The following is a 21,482-nucleotide window of genomic DNA, read 5'->3' on the forward strand; positions in this document are numbered from 1 at the left end:
GGGCCTCCAAGTGCAGAGGTTTGTAGGACAGTAGCAAATTTCCCTCAAGTGGATGACCTAAGGTTTATCAATCCATAGGAGGCGTAGGATGAAGATGGTCTCTCTCAAGCAACCCTGCAACCAAATAACAAAGAGTCTCTTGTGTCCCCAACACACCCAATACAATGGTAAATTGTATAGGTGCACTAGTTCGGCGAAGATATGATGATACAAGTGGTATATGGATAGTAGATAAAGCTTTTGTAATCTGAAAATATAAAAACAGCAAGGTAACTAATGGTAAAAGTGAGCGTAAATGGTATTGCAATGCGTTGAAACAAGGCCTAGGGTTCATACTTTCACTAGTGCAAGTGCTCTCAACAATAATAACATAATTAACTATCCCTCAACATGCAACAAAGAGTCACTCCAAAGTCACTAATAGCGGAGAACAAACAAAGAGATTATGGTAGGGTACGAAACCACCTCAAAGTTATTCTTTCCAATCAATCCGTTGGGCTATTCCTATAAGTGTCACAAACAGCCCTAGAGTTCGTACTAGAATAACACCTTAAGACACAAATCAACCAAAACCCTAATGTCACCTAGATACTCCAATGTCACCTCAAGTATCCGTGGGTATGATTATATGATATGCATCACACAATCTCAGATTCATCTATTCAACCAACACATAGAACCTCAAAGAGTGCCCCAAAGTTTCTACCGGAGAATCACCACGAAAACGTGTGCCAACCCCTATGCATAGGTTCATGGGCGGAACCCGCAAGTTGATCACCAAAACATACATCAAGTGAATCACGTGATATCCCATTGTCACCACAGATACGCACGACAAGACATACATCAAGTGTTCTCAAATCTTTAAAGACTCAATCCGATAAGATAACTTCAAAGGGAAAACTCAATCCATTACAAGAGAGTAGAGGGGGAGAAACATCATAAGATCCAACTATAATAGCAAAGCTCGCGATACATCAAGATCGTACCACTTCAAGAACACGAGAGAGAGAGAGAGAGAGATCAAACACATAGCTACTGGTACATACCCTCAGCCCCGAGGGAGAACTACTCCCTCCTCGTCACGGAGAGCACCAGGATGATGAAGATGGCCACCGGAGAGGGATTGCCCCTCCGGCTGGGTGCCGGAACGGGTCTAGATTAGCTTTCGGTGGCTACGGAGGCTTCTGGCGGTGGAACTCCCGATCTATTGTGTTCCCCGATCGTTTTAGGGTATATGGAGATATATAGGAGGAAGAAGTACGTCAGGGGAGCCACGAGGGTGGAGGGCGCGCCCCCTGCCTCGTGGCTTCCCTTACGTGGACTCCAAGTCTCCCGGGTTGCTTTCCTTCCAAAAATAAGTTTCGTGAAGTTTCAGGTCAATTGGACTTCATTTGATTTTCCTTTTCTGCGATACTCTAAAACAAGGAAAAAAACAGAAACTAGCACTGGGCTCTAGGTTAATAGGTTAGTCCCAAAAATCATATAAAATAGCATATAAAGGCATATAAAACATCCAAGGTTGATAATATAATAGCATGGAACAATCAAAAATTATAGAAACGTACGTACGGCGGCCAGTGTGCAAGAGAGAAAATACGACCACGTACGAACATATGGGCAGGGTCTCGAACGCCTACTCACGCATACGTATGGCCAGGGCTCGTGTACATGGCTGGGTCGGAACGAAGAAACAGCGCTGTCGTCGCCCGCAAAAAAACAGCGTCGTCGTCGTGTTCATGGGGAGGCAATGGAATGCGTCGTGTTCATCGGGAGGCAACAGAATGCGTGGGAGCCAACCGGCTTGGATGGAACAGCCGATGGAAACGAGGCCTGGCGTACCGCAGAACAGAGGAAATGTCCTTGTGTTCGACCGTCCACGTTCGAAACAGGATCCTGTTCATCGGGAGGGGTCTGGCGTACCGCAAAATGGAGGAAACGGACCTTCTACGGTCAAAACGGGGTGCTGTTGATCGGGAGGGGAGTGGCGTACCGCAAAACGGAGGAAACAGACTTGTGTTGGAGCGCTACGGTCGAAACGGGGGTCCTGTTCATCGGGAGGGGTGTGGCGTACCACCAAATGGGACTCCACGGGATACTGTTCATCTCCACTATCGACCCCCTCCAGCCTCCACGGGCTACTGTTCATCCACCGTCGACCTCCTCCAGCCTCCACCTGCGACTGTTCATCCACGGGCTCCGGTTCATCCAGCCTCCACCGCGCGCTACTCCACCGGCTACTGTTCAACCATCCCTCTCCACGGGCTCCTGTTCAACCACCCCTCCACGGGCTACTGTTCATCCAGCCCTCCATCGTCTACTATTCATCCAGCCCTCCATGGGGTCGTCCTGTTCATCCAGCCCTCCACGGGGTCCTGTTCATCCAGCCCCAACCGGCTCAATCGATCGGGGTCCTGTTCATCCAGAGGCAACACCACGGGGTCCTGTTCATCCACCCCCACCGGGAACTATTCATCCAACCCCCCCCCCCCAGCAACGCTCACTACTCATCCAGAGGCAGCATCGATTAGCTTCAGTTAGCAGCAGTAGCGAAGGAATCGCTCGATCGGGTTCAGTTATATAGCCATCGATTGATCGCTCGGGTTCATTAACGCGTAGCTTGCAGTGCAATCGCTCGGGTTCAGTAGGCGAACGCCTTGATCAGGTTCATTTAGAGCCCAACGCCTCGCACCCACGCGCGTGCGTGTACGAGAGAAATGCACAAACCTCCGTGCATCGCCTGGCCCCGACCACCCACTGTAACCAGGAACACCCTGATATTTTCCTCGCCCTCGCTTCTACCATGGTTTTTTCTGTCATGGACGGCCCAAAGAATGTCATGCAGCTGCGTCTCTTGCCCACCCAGGACGAAAAGCCCATTTTCTGTCATGATTTTTTGTCATAGAAGTAGGAGCCCACCACATCTATGATGATACCGGGTTTTGTCACAATTATCGTCATAGAAGTGTCATAAGTATGACAGGAAAAAAAGCGTCCGGCCCAAAATGTCACGGATGTGTCTTTTTTTGTAGTGTAGTAACAATAACCATGATAAATCCAATATTGTTGCTTCTAGTAATTCTCTTGATTCCACTAATGATTCTCTTAGCCAAGTTACACTTGAGCAAGAAAGTAGCTTATTGAAGGGAATTATAGAGAAAGGTGTTTACAAGAGTCTGGACGGGAGTAAGCAATTTGAGGAAATTGTACGCAAGCAAGGAAGACACAGGAAGAATCAAGGTGTTGGTTTTGAACGGAAGTTCAATGCCAATGGAGTTGACTGGGAAGAAGATCAATATCCCAACATGAAGTTTGTTCCTTAACAAGTGAAGTATGACCCCGCTTCTTCTTTTGAGGGAACACAAGCTCAAGATGATCTTCCACCACAAGACCACAAGCTAAAAGGCAAGGACAAGCTTCAAGAAGAGATTGACTCATTTGAAGAAGCACCTCAAGCCTTAGTCAAGTGGGTTCCCAAGACTTCATCAAGTTCAACTATAACTCCAAGGATTCCCATCAAGTTGATGTGGATCCCAAAGAAGAAGAAACTAGAGAGTTCTCGAGGGTGACTCCGCCAATGTATTTCACTCATATTCATTTTGGCAAGAACTTGTACAACCAACTTCAACATCTTGCACTAGTTCATGGAGTCACAAACCCCTCTTGTTGGTAAGACAGGGGACAAGGTAACTCAATGCATTCATGGACACCATCACATGCGCAATTCACTCTATGTCTATGTATATCCTTGTATGTTCCTTGTGGGACTAACCCATGTAGGTATTGGAAGTGCAAAATTCCGAAGGATTGCTCCCAACTCTTGATGGACTACATCAACATTGAGCATCCACATCTTCACTATCTACATGAAGTCATCGTCGACGAAACCCAATGTTAGTTGACCCCTCTTTGGGGGATATCACATCTAGGGGGATCTTTGCTCTAAAAATTAAGCCAAAGCAACTCTAATGGTGTGAACACATTAATGCTTTATGTAAAAGTGGTAACCCCACTTGTGCTTAAACGATGAGTATGACCTATGATCAAATGCTCTCATTTGACTCCTACGTCAAAATACTCATATATATAGATGACCTAGTCATCGCCAATTGCTTGATAGATGCTAGTATTGCTTGTGCATGTTTGACACATATTTCATTTGCTATCTTATTGTGTGAGCATGTTGGTATGCATGTTTTCTTCATTTGAGGACATCCATTTGTTGTTTTGTTTCTCTTGGTTTTTCTGGCCGAGTGGATGTATAGGAATGCCTAAGCACCTCCTCTAGCTATCTATGCTTTCTTGTCTCAAATTATATTCTTGCTACATCACAAAAATTGGACAGTTAGTTTTGGCCCCTCCGGGTGAGGCGCACTTAGAGTCACTGATCTGAGAAGGACTGAGCTCCAAAACCTTCTACATGCATTTCTGTTAGACCAGTTCACTCAAACTCCGTCAAAATGAAATCATTTAGATTGATCTAGTTTTCCTTCTCGGTGTCACCGAGTTGAACCATTTCGGAGTCACCAATGTGCTATACTGCTTGCAGTTACACATATCGGTGAAACCGAGTTGTTCCGCTCAGAGCCACCGAGAGCACATGGGTATATATACATCCGCGGCCCGTACATTGAAAATCTCTTCAAACATCACGTTCCTGCACCCCGTTGTTGTCGTTGTCCTGGTCTCTGATGTCTACTACGAAACTTTATTCTTGTAGACACGTGTTGGGCCTCCAAGCGTAGAGTTTTGTAGGATAGTAGCAATTTTCCCTCAAGTGGATGACCTAAGGTTTATCAATCCGTGAGAGGTGTAGGATGAAGATGGTCTCTCTCAAACGACCCTGCAACCAAATACAAGAAATCTCTTGTGTCCCCAACGCACCAAATACAATGGCAAATTGTATAGGTGCACTAGTTCGGCGAAGAGATGGTGATAAAAGTGTAATACGGATGGTAGAAATATATTTTTATAATCTGAATAAATAAAAACAGCAAGGTAACAAATAGTAAACGGGCACAAAAGCGGTATTTCAATGCTTAAAAACAAGGCCTAGGGTTTGTACTTTCACTAGTGCAATCTCCCAATAGTGCTAACATAGTTGGATCATATGATTATCCCTCAAAGTGCAACAAAGAATCACTCCCGAGTACCTAATAGTGGAGAACAAAAGATAGAAATTGTTTGTTGGGTATGAAACCACCTCAAACCTATTCTTTCCGTTTGATCTATTCAAGAGTTCGTACTAAAATAACACAAAGCTATTTTTCCGTTCGATCTATCCTAGAGTCCATACTAGAATAACACCAAAGCAAATTCATATACATAATACTCAATCCACGCAAAGAACTATAAGGGACCCTGTTGGGGATATTACTATTAAGTATAAACCGGCCATGAGGGGTCAGGTTATGCCCACAAGGAGTTAGTCATGTTTGAAGCCCGTGAAGACAAGCGGTATGGCGCTTTACAGAGAAGATCTACATGAAGTCCTAGGGCCCAAAGGCGGACTAGGGCCCATAGATATAAACCGCCATATGATACGTAACTTGTGTTGTAAGGCAAGGAAAGGTAGAAACCGAGCTGGGCACGTGTATGAACCGGCCTCGGGATTTTGTAAACCGCCAGGCGTCAACCTATGCATATAAAGAGACGAACCGGCGGCAGTTTAGGGAGAGACAACAAACGATAACTCAAGAGCCAGGCAAAGCGGATTCGCTCCCTGGTCATCGAAACCCAAGAAATTCCATCACAACTGGACGTAGGCTTTTACCTTCATCGTAAGGGGCTGAACCAGTATAATTCCTCGCGTCCCTTGTCCGCTTTAACCCCTTCAAGCTAACCCATTGCGATAGCTCCACGACTAAGTCCTTTCACAAAGGATATCTGTTGTGACAAAACCATGACAGTTGGCGCCCACCGTGGGGCTATCGCACGATGGTTTCAAGTTCTTGAAGGGCAGCTTCGAAGGACTCAAGGGATACGTTGTGGGCTGGATGACCAAGAGTCGTCGTGGCAAGCTCTACATCGACGATGCAGGCAGGGTCCCCGAGGTCGGCTCGATCGAGTACGGGTACCGAATCCCCTTGGGCAGAATACACGTCTTCATTGGCAAGATCGGTGAATCGGGCCCTGAGCCAGACATCTGCACTGACATCATCGAGATGGCTCAGCGTGCAAGACCTGCCCGCATTCAGCAAGCCGTGAAGCGTGCCTTCGTGGGAGTCATCTACAGAGCGGAATCTGAGGATAGATCGGTATTTGGTGGCGAAACCGTCGTCTACTCTAATGACGAGTCTTCAACCGGAGAGACCGAGTCGCTATATCAGCTGCATGATGGCCGGATTAGTGGTGGTTCCGATGGCGACAGTATTCCGGACCTCCTTGAATCGCCAAGCCGAGTTGCGATCTTCATGGCCGATACACAATCGGTGCAGCATTCTTCCACGCCACAGTGGTGATTTCCGATTCAGCAGCGGCAACACTAGCCGGGGCAGGGGGCTCTGATCCACCACCGGCTCAAGCTTTTCCGATTTATTCGACACTTTGGCAACATTGCTAGCAGCTGAGGTTGACGCAGCAAACCAGGATCAGCATAACATGGAAATTGCAAAGGTGAAGGATCAGATAGCTCAAGCTAAGGTAGATCTGGCAGCGGAGAACACCAGGATGGCCGCTGAGCTGGCCGGATTAGAGGCACAGGCCTATCGGCTTATGCTGGATCAGAGTGCGTCAGATGATGTCATGAGGAGAAGGTACCGGTCTCACCTGCCGCCGGTTTATGAGGGAGGGGACCTCTTTAACACGCCAGGAGCAGGCACCATCAAGCAGCCAGTAGTAAACCGGGAAGAGGCACCTAGAACAGGGGCGCCGGTTCAGCCGCGCGTGATGGATCCGCCTCGTTAGAACAATGTCCCATCACAGCACGTCCCAACGCCTCTGGGTCATTACTCTAACCCGTTGGATAACATCGTTGCCGTCGCTTCATGATTGGCAGCTCTCCCGATCGATGGCGAGTCCCGAGTAGCAGTTGAAACGCGACGGGCTAGGGAAGTCCTTCAGATAGCTTTGACTCAGCAGCAAGCTTATTCACGCAGTCGTGAGAGGATTCATTCCACCCCCCGTCTAAGTCGGAGCTACAGCAGGCATATTGATGAACCGGCCGTACCACGCAGTGCGAGAAACCGTAACCCGCCGTGAGGTCATAACCCGGCGGGCGGCGGTGCTAATGCCCAAGATGTGGTGGATCACGGTAGAGCGCACCGAGAAGCCAAGTTAGCAGCACAATACGCGGCCCGTCAGCTTACTCTGGTTCGCCAGACTACTTCGGTGGAACCAGGCGTGCTTTTCAGTTCTTTGGGGGTGTCGTGTCTTTCCCCGGCCATACGTAACATGCGGCTACCAAGGACTTCAAGGGTCCTCGTAAGGTGCCCAATTACACTGCCGACTTACCCCATGAGTCATGGGTTGAGAGTTATGAGATGGCGATGGAGATGCTGGATGTGGATGATGTGGCATGTGCTAAGTACTTCACTGCATTCATCAGACCGCATCAATGCTGACACGACCATCTTAACATTGGAAGGCAATTGCCGGTTTATGCCCTTGAAGCTGAAGCTGGGAAGGCTCAAGCATCACTTCAACGACATGGCCACGCTTATGGCAGCTCTGGTTAAGTATGCCGATTCAGATAGTACCAAGTACCCTGAGTCTGAGGATGAAAAGACGAGGAAGGGAAAGAAGAATGGCAGTGCCAAGGGGCAGCAGCATAACCCGGTGGGTCATGGGAACAACGGTAAGCGCAAGGCGGATAACAGCTTGGATTTTGTGGCTATCACTTCAACGACATGGCCACGCTTATGGCAGCTCTGGTTAAGTATGCCGATTCAGATAGTACCAAGTACCCTGAGTCTGAGGATGAAAAGACGAGGAAGGGAAAGAAGAATGGCAGTGCCAAGGGGCAGCAGCATAACCCGGTGGGTCATGGGAACAACGGTAAGCGCAAGGCGGATAACAGCTTGGATTTTGTGGCTAACACCAACACCCAGGATATGGTCAGCGCCGCAAGGGTAAACCGCCCCAGTGGGGTAGAGGTTCAGGTCCCAATCTTGAACGCCTGTTAAATGAACCTTGCCCAAAGCACGGGGTGCGAGAGAGGCTAGCTACGCACCTTTGGAAGGATTGTTTTATCATGCAGGAGTTTAAAAATTCAAGTTCTTTCCAGTACGACCAGGGACCGCCCGGCAGTTCAGGAGCGGTCCTCATGGGCCGGGTTTTGGCGGAGGCAGCTCCGGTTCGGGATTTCAAGGCAATCAAACCGGACATGGCAATCAAGGCAATCTGGGTAACCAGGGCGGTTACAATCATCGGGGGGTCAGCTGCAGCAACAATCGGGTTATCAGAGTAATCCGAAGCAGTTGAACAGTGGGCAGTATCATGTCTTCACCACTAGCCTATGTAAGCGCGATCAGAAGCTTCATAAAAGGGCAGTGAACTCCGTTGAACCGGCAGTGCCCCGTTATCTGAGCTGGTCTGAACAACCCATCATGTGGAGTCGAGAGGATCATCCCCCCCGGGTTGATAATCCGGGTCATCTGGCCTTAGTGGTGGCACCTCAGGTTGGGGGGTACAAGTTCACCAAGGTACTCATGGATGGAGGGAGAAGTATCAATAACCTTTATTATGAAACCTTCCGTCGCATGGGGTTGACAGATAATAATCTTAAACCGTCGAACATCGTCTTTCATGGCGTGGTGCCTGGTAAATCGGCGTACGATAGACCCCAAAGTTTCTATCGGAGAAAAGATAATAAAAACGTGCATCAACCCCTATGCAAAGATTACCTCAATATCACCGCAGAAATCCGCAAGTTGAGTTCCATAACATATATCAAGTGAATCAATAAGAAACTCCAATGTCACATCAAGTATTCATACCGCAAGACATACATCATGTGTTCTCAAATCTAAACATTCAATTCGACATGACAAAACTTCAAAGGGTATAGATTCAATTCATCACAACAAGAGTATAGAGAGGAAAAACATCATATGATCCGACTATATTAACAAAGCCCATGATATAGATCACGACAGAGAGAGAGAGAGATTAATCACATAGCTACTGGTATTTATAGTGCAAAGAGGGGGTGCGGGAGGCCACCGAGGTGGGCACAACCCACCTGGGCACGCCAGGGGGGCTAGCGTTCCCTGGTGGGTTGTTCCCCCCTCGGGGCCCCCCCCCCCCCCAGGTGCAACTCTGGCCCATTGGGTTCCTTCTGGTCCAAAAAAATCTCCGTAAAGTTTCGTTGCGTTTGGACTCAGTTTGATATTGATTTCCTTTGATATGAAAAACAAGCAAAAAACAACAACTGGCACTGGGCACTGTGTCAATAGGTTAGTCCAAAAAATTATATAAATTTGCTATAAAATGATTGTAAAACATCCAAGAATGGTAAAATAACGACATGAATACTTCATAAATTATAGATACATTGGAGACGTATCAGCATCCCCAAGCTTAATTCCTACTCGTCCTCGAGTAGGTAAATGACAAAAGAAATAATTTATGAAGTGTGAATGATACCAAAGTGCACAAGTTTGATCAATGATAATTTCAATCAATTTTTCCTAGCATCATAACATCAATTCTTTCTTATGAAACTTCTCATGTTATAGTTGCAACCAATCCACATGTTAAGGTTCAAACAATGAATTCTCTTGAAACCCAACAACCTATGTTCTTAGTCACCAATCAATTGCAATTCAACTTATTCAATGGAGTTTAAGAGCTCCACATACTCAACCATCATATTATCTTCTATGATTGCTAACACTCACCTTGTACACATGAGCAAAACGTTTCAACCGGACACATAGAAAGATAGGGGCTTATAATTTCACCTCCCAACGTATTCACCTCAAGGGTGATGTCAACAATAATAACTCATGCCACCCATATTCATCTGGACATATGTGCCTAGATCTTTCCTCACCACATGATCCTTACCAAAAGAGAAAATAAAAAGGAATAGAGAGGAATACTTTAACTCTTTGCATAAAAGTAAATACTGAAAAGTAAAAGATAGGCCCTTCGCAGAGGCAAGCAGAGGTTGCCATGCGCTTATTTGTTTGTATGCTCAGCCCCTTAGTGCAAAAGAACGTCATGTTATATTGCCCCTTGTGATAGCAACCTTTATTATGCAGTCTGTCGCTTTTATTGCTTTACCATCAGAAGTGCGTACAACTCTCATTTTCTCTTACACTAAATGATCTTACACTTTTAGAAGCAATTTTAATTGCCTTATTGCACCAATGACAACTTACTTGAAGGATCTTGCTCAATCCTTAGGTAGGTATGGTGGACTCTTGAAAATAAGATTTGGGTTTAAGGGTTTTTGGATGCACAAGTAGTATCTCTACTTGGTGCGGAATTTTTGGCTAGCAAAGATGGGGGGCAAGCACCACATGTTGAAGGATCTATGACAATATAACTTCTATGTGAATATGAACAAACATAAACCATTACGTTGTCTTCCTTGTCCAATATCAACAATTTTGGCATATAATATTTTGATGGGGGCTCACAATCACAAAAGATTTCCATGATAGTGTATTTATATGTGAAAGTTCTCTTCGTTATACTAATTATTTTTGAATTGCTTGTATGACCAATATTGTGATTGTAAAGCCTCAAAAGATTTCACTTTCTAAACCCAATGTGAAGCTACCACTAGGCATGATATGATTTCAACTTCATGACATTTAATGTATTCCATAATTTACTCATAGGATATAAGTGAAGCACAAGAGTAAATGACATAGAAAAGGGCTTCATTGACGGGATGTGAATGCCGCTTACTTAGCCTCCATGGCAACTATTTGAGGACTCTATTTTATTTAAAAACTTTTAGATCTAAGTATTTTATTAAAAAAGCAAGCAAAACAAAAAAATGGCATTCCAACAATAGCACAACTCATGTGAAGAAGCAAAAACTTAGGCTCAACCGATACTAACCGATAATTGTTGAAGAAGAAAGGTGGGATGCCTACCGGGGCATCGCCAAGCTTAGATGCTTGAGACTTCTTGAAATATTATCTTGGGATGCCTTGGGCATCCCCAAGCTTGAACTTTTGTGTCTCATTAAGTCCTCTCGTATCACGGTTTTCCTAAATCTCAAAAGCTTCATCCACACAAAACTCAACAAGAACTCGTGAGATAAGTTGGTATGAACCAATGCAAAATCCTTATCATTCTCTACTATAGCAAATCACTATAATTATTATTAAACATTGCATAAATGCCTCTGCATATTTAATACTCCTATACTCAAATAGAATCATTAAAAAAGCAAACATATGCAAACAATGCAAACATAACAGCAATCTGCCAAAATAGTATAGTCTGTAAAGAATGCAAGAGTACCAATCACTAAAAAAAATACACTTCCGTGATGATACGTGTTTGTCACAGTAGGTCGCGTTTTCTGTCATGCATGTACATCCATGACAAATTTATGACAGAATCAAGATAGTCATACCTGTGCTGTCGTAGAAGTGTTCCATGACATTGCCAAAATTATCATCACGGAAGTGTCCACTTCCATGACGATAAATCGCGCGTAACAGAAATGCTTTCGTGAAGGGTGACCGACACGTGGCATCCACCGTAACGGAACGCCGTTAAGCTATCGGGTCGGATTTTGGATCCGATAACCCGTTAACAGCCACGACCAATGCTGATTTTCCACGTGTACAATTCTCATTGGCTGACGGATCCATGAGTCAGCTCCACGTTGGCACAAGTGTCACTCATCCAACGGTCGAGATGGGCCTATGATATGTTGACATGTGGACCGGCCCAAAATTGGCCCACAAATTTTAAATGGGCCGGCCCAACCGAAGGCCCATAAGATTTAGCGAACCATAATGGGCCGGCCCAGCTAAAGGCCCACAAGATTTTGCGGACCATAATGGGTCGGCCCAGCTAAAGGCCCACAAGATTCTGCAGACCATAATGGGCCGGCCCAGCTAAAGGCCCAACATTCTCTGTCAAATCGGCCCGTCAACGACCTGTCCTAAACATGTCATCAACGCGGCCCATGGTCACTTTTGGCCCGTTAATAGTCCGCTAAGTAATTGGCCGAATTACGGCCCGGTGTATTTCCGACCTGTTAAAGGTCCGGCTTCATTTGGGCCCATTTACAGGCCATCAAAACTTTCGGCCCATAAACGACCGTGAAGGATTTGGGTCATATTCGGCCATGTCTGACATTCGGCCTATTAGAGGCCTACTATAGCTTTGGGCCACTTTCGGCCTGTTGTCATTTTCGGCATGTTAACGCAAGACGTAAACCATGGGCCATATGTGGCCCAACATCATATCGGGCCCATTAACGACCCATATAAAAATGACGATAATCTAGCCCGACCGAAGTTCCGGCCTGTTAAAGGCCCGTGTATTAGGTCGGCGCATTTACGACCCGTCTGAATTTCGGCCTGTCAAAGATCCGCATCGTAAATGGGCCACCATTTCGGCCTGCTAAGTCCAGTGGGTTATTTGGCACAATCAGGGCCCAATCTCACTTTCGGTCTATTAAAGGCCCATGTTTTTTATGGGCTCGAGATATTTACACCTGTAAACGGCCTATTTTTACTGCGGGCCCAAATTATGTTTAGGCCTGTTAAAGGCCCACTATGGGCACAGGCCTACCAGAAAAATATGAAAGCTTATGCTAATTTAGGCCCAGATATTTTTAGTGGGCTACATGCCAATTTCAGCCCGTAATCATTTTTAGCCCAATTGGAATGGGCCCGACGAATGTTGGCATGTTGGGCTCCTACAAAGCTTTCGGCCGAATACATTACTAAGATAAACCTACACTATACAAAAATAGTGTCGTAATTACTGCAGCCTGAGGCAACATCATAAATGTTGTATCACAACAAAATAAATTCCAACCATACAACAAAAGGCCAGTTGGCATAAAGTTTACAGTCCTTCCAGATAAAAGCACCATCAAATGTATAGAAGCACAGATCATTTGACCTGAGTGCTAATGTTTCAGGCTGTAGAATCTGATGGAGCGGCACGATCTCCACCTTTTTTCCGCCATTGCTCTTGAACAACGAAGCAAATGTCTGATAGTCTGGTTTCAAAACCATTCATATCTTGACGACATTTCACAAACACTATTCTTGTTTTCGAAACAACGTCCATTAGGGATTGGACTTGTGTCTGGAGCACAGATATATCACTCTGTCTAGCAGGAAGATTTTGTTCAGTAGGCGATTTGGACGAGGTTACCTTGACAACCAACCCTGAAATAGGCAGGAAGGTGCTTTTTGCACTGTTAGTGGAGAGATACTGACGCACTGCGGCAAGAGGTGACATTGTGCCTGTAGTAGCCTCGTCACCTTCAGGTGGTTGTGGCTGTTCAATCATTTGTTCCATAGCTTCCTGAAAGTTTGAACTTGTAGATTAGTGTACCAAATAAGTTACCAATGAGACAAAAACAAACAAAGTAGGTTAAACGTTTATACATAACTTATTTTGGTGAACTACTGTAATACATTAGCATGTATTGTAGTCCCAACTACATAATAAAATCACTTTCGGAACATATGTCCATGTAGCATGCCTACTGTATTTTCTATTTCCTCACATTCATTAACATCTAAGGATAAAGAGACATGGTTTAAAGTAGGATGAACATAATATGACTGTTGGGGAACGTAGTAATTTCAAAAAAAATTCCTACGCACACGCAAGATCATGGTGATGCATAGCAATGAGAGGGGAGAGTGTTGTCCACGTACCCTCATAGACCGAAAGCGGAAGCGTTAGCATAATGCAGTTGATGTAGTCGTACGTCTTCACGATCTGACCGTTCCAAGTACCAAATGCACGGCACCTCCGAGTTCAGCACACGTTCAGCTCGATGACGTCCCGCGAACTCCGTTCAGCTCGAGAGTTCCGTCAGCACGACGGCGTGGTGATAGTGATGATGTTGCTACCGACGCAGGGCTTCGCCTAAGCACCGCTACGATATGACCGAGGTGGAATATGGTGGAGGGGGGCACCGCACACGGCTGGGAGAGATCAACTGATCAACTTGTGTGTCTAGAGGTGCCCCCCTGCCCCTGTATATAAAGGAGCAAGGGGGAGGCCGGCCGGCCCTCTATGGGTGCGCCAGGAGGAGGATTCCTCCTCCTAGTAGGAGTAGGACTCCCCTTTCCTACACCTACTAGGAGGAGGAAAGGAAGGAGGAGAAGGAGAAGGAAGGAGAAGGGGGAAAAGGAGGAAAGGGGGTGTAACATCCCAAATTTTCAATTTGGAATGTTATACATTAGATCATCAATGCATATCATATTTTATTTTGCATTTTGGTTGATCCTAGAAATTCTACGCAACTCAATGACCCACGGAGAGAGTTGGGGATTTCGTTATTTTCATATTTGAGTTTTCTCAAATTTTGAGAATAGGATCATTCGATTTTATTTATTTTATCATCAATTATTTCTATTACAAAAATATGGGAGAGGGAATAAAATGACTTTCCCAAAATAAAGAAATATTGAGGATTTAATAATAAAATCAAATAAGATTTTATTTCGGAGTTTTCCAGTGTTTTATTTGAATTTAGGAAAAATGTGCGTTTTTCAAAATTGCATTTAGGTCCCAAATAAATATTCACCTTGTGCGGCTTGATTTTAGAAGCCCGTGAAAATTTATTTCGGAATTTTTGGAGTCCGTTTAGTATTTCTTTTTATTTTTCTTCCAAGCGAAATAATTAAAAAAGCGAACCGACCTACGGGCCGTGTCTGGATAGGACTCCGGCCCAAGGTGGCCTTTAAAAGCCGGCCCAGCCCCGGGAGAAACCCTAGCCGCCCAGCCCCAAAGCCGCCGCCGCCACCCGCTCCCGCCCCGTGCCGCCGCCGGACGCCGCCGCCGCCGAGGTTCGCCGCGCCTCGACTTCCATGCCATTGGTTTTTTAAAAAAAAATTAGATCGGTTTTCGTCGGATTTTTCCGTCGGTTTTTTTAGTTTCGGTTTTTTTAAATAGATCGGTTTTTCTGGTTTATTTAAATAGCGACCGTTCGTCCGTTCGTTCGTTCTAGCGAGCGTTCGTCGTTTTTCTTTTTCTCGGATTAAATCCGCGATTTTTCTGATCGCGATTCCTGATCAGATTTTCGTTTTAGTAGAACTTTTCGCTCGTTTATCGGAATCAGGCAATTCAAGCGCCTAGAGTTTCGTCTCGAAACCCTCTATACGTTTAACCAACTTAAACAAGATTTTGCTACTTTAAATTTGCCCTAGAATCAGATTAGTAGAACGAAGTTGTTTTCTTTCGCCGTTTGACTTTCGTTGCTTCGTTCGATTTGATTCTTCTTGCCAACCGGAGTTCTTAAGTTAAACCTTCTGGTTAGATCTCTTATTTGAGTTTTACCTGTGCATTAGATGAGTACTTATTGTATGCCTGTTTGTTTGTCTGCGATAGAATACCCGGAGTGCGCCGCCTGTTACTTCGAATCGTTAGGTTTCGCGGATCATCAGCAAGGCAAGTAACACTTTGATCATACCTTTTCTACTACCCAGTTTTATTGCATTAGATCAATCCTCACACATTGCATGGTTAGGATCTAATTAAATTGTGGGATGGGAAGTAGTTGAGGTAGTACCTATTACCTGTTTATTATCAAACCTTTGGGAGTTACTTCTACCTTTGCTTATTATGCCATGCTATGCTAGTAGACGTGGATTGGGTGAGTGATATCCATGCAGATGTGAGATGTTAATTAATGGTTTATCTAAGGTGGCAACTTAAACACACATCTGGGTGGATTGAGGCACCTGGGTATTCCAGGACTTGCCTGTTTTCTTTTGGTCCGCCACCCAGGCTCAAAGGGATCATGAGATTATTCATACTAGAAACTTCCGTGTGCAGCCACAAGCTATTATGGGCTCTAGCATAGTTGACTAAGTCATGAGAACTCTTACAGTGGTAGACTAGCAGATGTAGGGGATGTAGGTGGTACGGTCTACCCGATCATAAGGTGCTAGCGCTTCTGAAAGACTATGTCTCGGTCATCCGTCTTCTCAAACACGATGTAGTGCGAGAAACCAAACGGAGGCGAACGAGTCTTGTGGGGAAAAGTGCGCAAACCTCTGCAGAGTGTAATAAACTAATCATGGTTAGCCGTGTCCCCGGTTATGGGCATCTTGAGTATCTAGTACTTGGATTATCATGTGAATCTCAACATGCTACTCTAAATTAATTTTGTTGGGTTATGTTTAATGATGATTCTTAATTAGGATTGAGAATGCTGTCAACCATTCTCAATGTTTAACAACCACCATGATAGTTAAATAAATTTATTCCTTTGAAGTAGGGAAAAATTGGCTTTACGCAAAACTGTAACCATTGAGCTTTCCACCAGCCAAATATGCATATAGTATAGCTGTTTCATTCCATTACTCTCTATGTGTTATATTGCCAGCATATTCCATGTGCTGACCCGTTTCGGGCTGCAATGTTAATGTTGTAGACTTTTCAGATGACGATTAAGGAGTTTTAGGTCGTGGTTCTATACTCAGTGATGCCGTTGGAGTTGATGGACTCACTTATCTTCCAAGCCTTCCCATGTTATCGTTATTCGATGGCCTTAAGCCATATTTATTTGTATTAAGTTCTCTATGGAGACACTCGATGTAATAAGTGTGTGATTGCTACTCTGCTATAAATCCTCCAAGTATTGTGTGGTGTCAGCATTACTGATCCAGGGATGACACCGGAGCACAGAGATCAGACTGTTTGAGGTCTAGTCGCTACAGATATGGTATCAGAGCACACGCTGATTGTAGGACATGACCACTAAGCTAAAAGACCTAGATCACTATTCACTCTCTTCTCTTCTGACTTCTCATCTTTTCTACTCTTTAGGATGGCGGATGCAAGGAACAAGTTCACGCAACCGGATGAAGATACACCCTTTGGACGTCACTTGAAGGAAGTCACTAGATACCTGAACATAGGAGTACCAAGCTTCACAGGAACCTACAACGCCACTTTACCTGAAGAAGAGCGCTGGATGATTCAAGTTCAAGTTCCAGGAAGGACGTTCATGCCAGTCACTGAGCCCATAGAGTTTTATTTTGATGCACCAACTTGGAGTCTAGGAAAGAGCATGGCAGCTCACATCGCCATGGGACGCATTGGAGAAGTCTACGCAAGGATCTCAAGGATACTATTTACCAGATTTGTGGGCACCGAGATGAGCACTGGGAGATGATTAGCACTAGGAAGGATAGATCAATCGCAGCTTTTATCCAGGAGTTAAACCAGCACATTCGACGACAGGAGAACCAGATGTGCGCCGACATGATAGATCTGAAGAAGGCAAGGACAAGAATCAAGGAACTGGAGGAAGAACTCAAGGCTACACGTGAAGATTATGAAGAAGAAATTGAAGTATTGGTGGAGAAGAATGACGACCTCATCAAGAAGATTGGAATATTTATGGGAGGCCCTACGCCCGTAGATGAAGACGAAGAACCCAAGGAGATTAGCCCGGAAGACTACATCATCATCGACGACACCGATTCGGATCCAGATATTAGCGATGATGACTATGTTGATGAAGCTGGAGCAGATATCATGGAGTCTGCAACCGAAGAATATTTCTAGTAGACCACCCCATCAGTAATAGTAGTCCACCATGTAAATATAGTAGTCCGAGCACTTTTGCGATAGTTAGATCGATTGTATGCCCTTGTTTGATTAAATGAAGTGAATTGTTTGCTTTTGCCTCATGTGCATATGGGTAGTGTTTTCTCTTTAGACCCCCTCTATTCTTACATCTCATCTTTTCTAAACCCTCAGATGCCTCCGAGACGTGACCCCGGATTTGCCTTTCCACCGGAGCTCACCCAGTTGATCTAGCAGCAGAACACATTGATGCAGTTGCTAGTCCAGAATCAGAATCAAGGGAACAACAACAACAACAACCCACCACCACCACCACCACCTGTTGACCACTTAGCCCGTTTTCTTAGGCTGAATCCGTCGGTGTTTTCCAGTAGCATCGAGCCGATAGTAGCAGATGATTGGCTCCGCAAGACAGCTAGGGAGTTGACCACAGCAGGATGCACAAATGCGGAGAAGGTGAAGTTTGCCGCACATCAGCTAGAAGGACCCGCAGCATCATGGTGGGAGAATTTCACAGCCACTTTCCCTATCGACACTGTCACATGGGACCAGTTTCAGCAGGCTTTTCGTACTGCACATGTTTCAGCAGGAGCTATGGCCATGAAGAAGCATGAGTTTCGCAACTTGCGCCAAGGAGGACGGACAGTTGGCCAGTATGTGGAGGATTTTAGTAAGTTAGCACGTTATGCACCAGATGACGTCGCTACGGATGCAGCTAAGCAGGAGAAGTTTCTGGAAGGACTGAATGATGAGTTGAGCATGCAGTTGATGGTAGGAACCTTCAACAACTACCAGGAGTTGGTAGATCGTGCTCTTATGATTGAAGGGAAGCAGCAGCAAATTGAGAATCGCAAGAGGAAGTATGGACAAGGGAAGTACAATTTAGGAGCTCAGCAGAAGCCACGTTTTACCCCTAGACCGGGAGGACATTTTCAGCATACCCATGGAGGAGGTAGATCGCACAATCACAATGGCACCAAGAATGGTAATGGCAATGGAGGAAGCAACGGCCAGAACCGCACCAACCCATCAACCCCAACCAAGAAGGACCTAAGCCAAGTCACTTACTTTAAGTGTCAGAAGACCGGACATTATGCCAATGAATGTCCTGAAGGCCAAAATGGCAATGAAGTTCTAGAAAGAAGCCGAACCCTTTCAACAGGGGACGGGTGAACCACGTTAGCGTGGAGGAGGTTGAAGCTCAGCCCGATGCAGTAATAGGTAAGTTTTTGGTTAAGTCATTTACGGCACTCGTTCTTTTTGATACTGGTGCATCGCATTCATACATCTCAAGGGGATTTGTGGATAAGTATAACCTATCAACCCAAGCCCTTAGGTCACCCATGTTAGTAACCTCGCCTGGAGCAGAGTATGTGGCTAGTCTATGGTGTGATCGGTTACCATTAAGGATTGGTAACTATGTTTTTCCCTCAGACCTAATAGTATTGGAATCTCAAGGATTGGATGTGATATTAGGCATGGATTGGTTATCAAAGTATGAAGGGAATATTGAATGTGCTAGTAAGTCAATTTTGCTTACCACCCCAGAAGGGAGAAGGATCAAGTATGTATCCCGACATGTGCCAAAGAGGACCCAAGTAAATTGCTTAACAGGAGTTGTGCAGGAGGAAGTACCAGTGGTAAGGGATTTTCCTGAAGTATTTCCAGAAGAGTTGCCAGGCATGCCACCAGATAGAGATATCGAGTTTTTAATTGAGCTATTGCGAGGCACGGGGCCAATATCAAAGAGACCATATAGGATGCCAGCAAAGGATTTGGTGGAAATTAAGAAGCAGATTAAGGAGTTACTGGATAAAGGATATATTCGCCCAAGTTCTTCGCCTTGGGGATCGCCAGTACTACTAGTGGAGAAGAAAGATGGATCGTTAAGGATGGTTGTTGATTATCGAGGATTGAATGAAGTAACGATCAAGAACAAGTACCCACTACCTATGATCAACGATCTGTTTGATCGATTGCAAGGAGCTAAGGTATTTTCCAAGATCGATCTGCGATCAGGATACCACCAGTTGAAGATTCGAGAACAGGATATTCCGAAGACAGCTTTTACCACCAGGTATGGGCTGTACGAGTATACCGTTATGTCATTTGGTCTGACTAACGCACCTGCCTATTTTATGAACATGGTGAACAAAGTGTTTATGGAGTTCTTGGATAAGTTCGTCGTAGTGTTCATTGATGATATCCTGGTTTACTCGAAGAATGAAGAGGAGCATAAGGAGAATTTGCATTTGGTACTTGGAAAGCTCAAAGAACATCAATTATATGCCAAGTTCAGCAAATGTGAGTTTTGGCTGAAGGAAGTAGGATTCCTCGGACACGTTATATTTGGAGAAGGTATAGCAGTTGATCCCACTAAAGTTGAAACCGTGACCAAGTGGAAAGCCCCAACAACAGTTGGAGAGATCCGGAGTTTTCTTGGACTCGCAGGAGACTACCTGAGATTTATTGAGAATTTCTCAAAGATTGCGAAGCCTATGACAGAGTTGTTAAAGAAAGATACCAAGTTCATATGGACAGAGGAATGTGAGGCTAGTTTCCAAGAGTTGAAGGAACCTTAGTTACCTCACCAGTGTTGATTTTGCCAGACCAGACCAAAGATTATGAGGTGTATTGCGACGCTTCACGTCGAGGACTTGGAGCAGTGCTTATGCAGGAAGGGAGAGTTGTTTCATATGCCTCAAGACAACTGAAACCTCATGAGTTGAATTATGCCACGCATGATTTGGAATTAGCAGCCGTAGTGCATGCTTTGAAAATATGGAGGCATTTCCTCATTGGAAACCATTGTGAGGTGTACACGGATCATAAGAGTTTGAAGTACATTTTCACACAGAAGGAGCTGAATCTCAGGCAAAGGAGATGGTTGGAGCTTATCAAGGATTATGATATGAAATTGCATTATCACCCCGGAAAGGCTAATGTAGTAGCTAACGCATTAAGTCGTAAGAGCCATGTCAATACATTAATGACGGGAGAAATACCCAAGGAGTTAGCAGAAAATCTTCGTGAACTATGTGTGGAAATAGTTCCGAGAGGCTATGTAGCAGCATTGGAGATTCAGTCAACTTTGATGGATAGAATCAGGGAAGCTCAGAAAACCGACAAAGAGATTGCCGCTATAAAGGAGAAACTGAGCAAAGGAAAAGCTAAAGGATTTCGAGAGGATGAGCACGACACCCTATGGTTTGAAGACCGCGTTTACGTGCCCAATGACCCGGAGATCAGGAAGTTGATTTTGCAAGAGGCACACGATTCACCGTATTCAATTCACCCAGGAAATACCAAGATGTATTTGGATTTGAAGGATATTTTCTGGCGGACCGGAATGAAGAAGGATATTGCGGAGTATGTAGCAGTTTATGATGTATGTCAAAGAGTAAAGGCAGAGCATCAGAAGCCAGCAGGATTGTTACAACCATTGCCGATACACGAATGGAAGTGGGATAAGCTAGGTATGGATTTTATCACGGGATTGCCCAGGACTCGTTCAGGCTATGACTCGATTTGGGTTGTAGTTGATCGATTGACGAAAGTAGCTCATTTCATCCCAGTAAAGACCACTTACACCAGTGCTAAGTTGGCAAAGATATACATGACCAGGATCGTATGTCTGCATGGAGTTCCAAGGAGTATCGTATCAGATAGAGGAACCCAGTTTACCTCAAATTTCTGGAAGCAGTTGCACGAAACTTTGGGAACCAGGCTAGAATTCAGTACAACTTTTCATCCACAGACAGATGGACATACCGAGA

Source organism: Triticum urartu, chromosome 7 (assembly GCF_003073215.2).
Source record: "Triticum urartu cultivar G1812 chromosome 7, Tu2.1, whole genome shotgun sequence".
Lineage (NCBI taxonomy): Eukaryota > Viridiplantae > Streptophyta > Magnoliopsida > Poales > Poaceae > Triticum > Triticum urartu.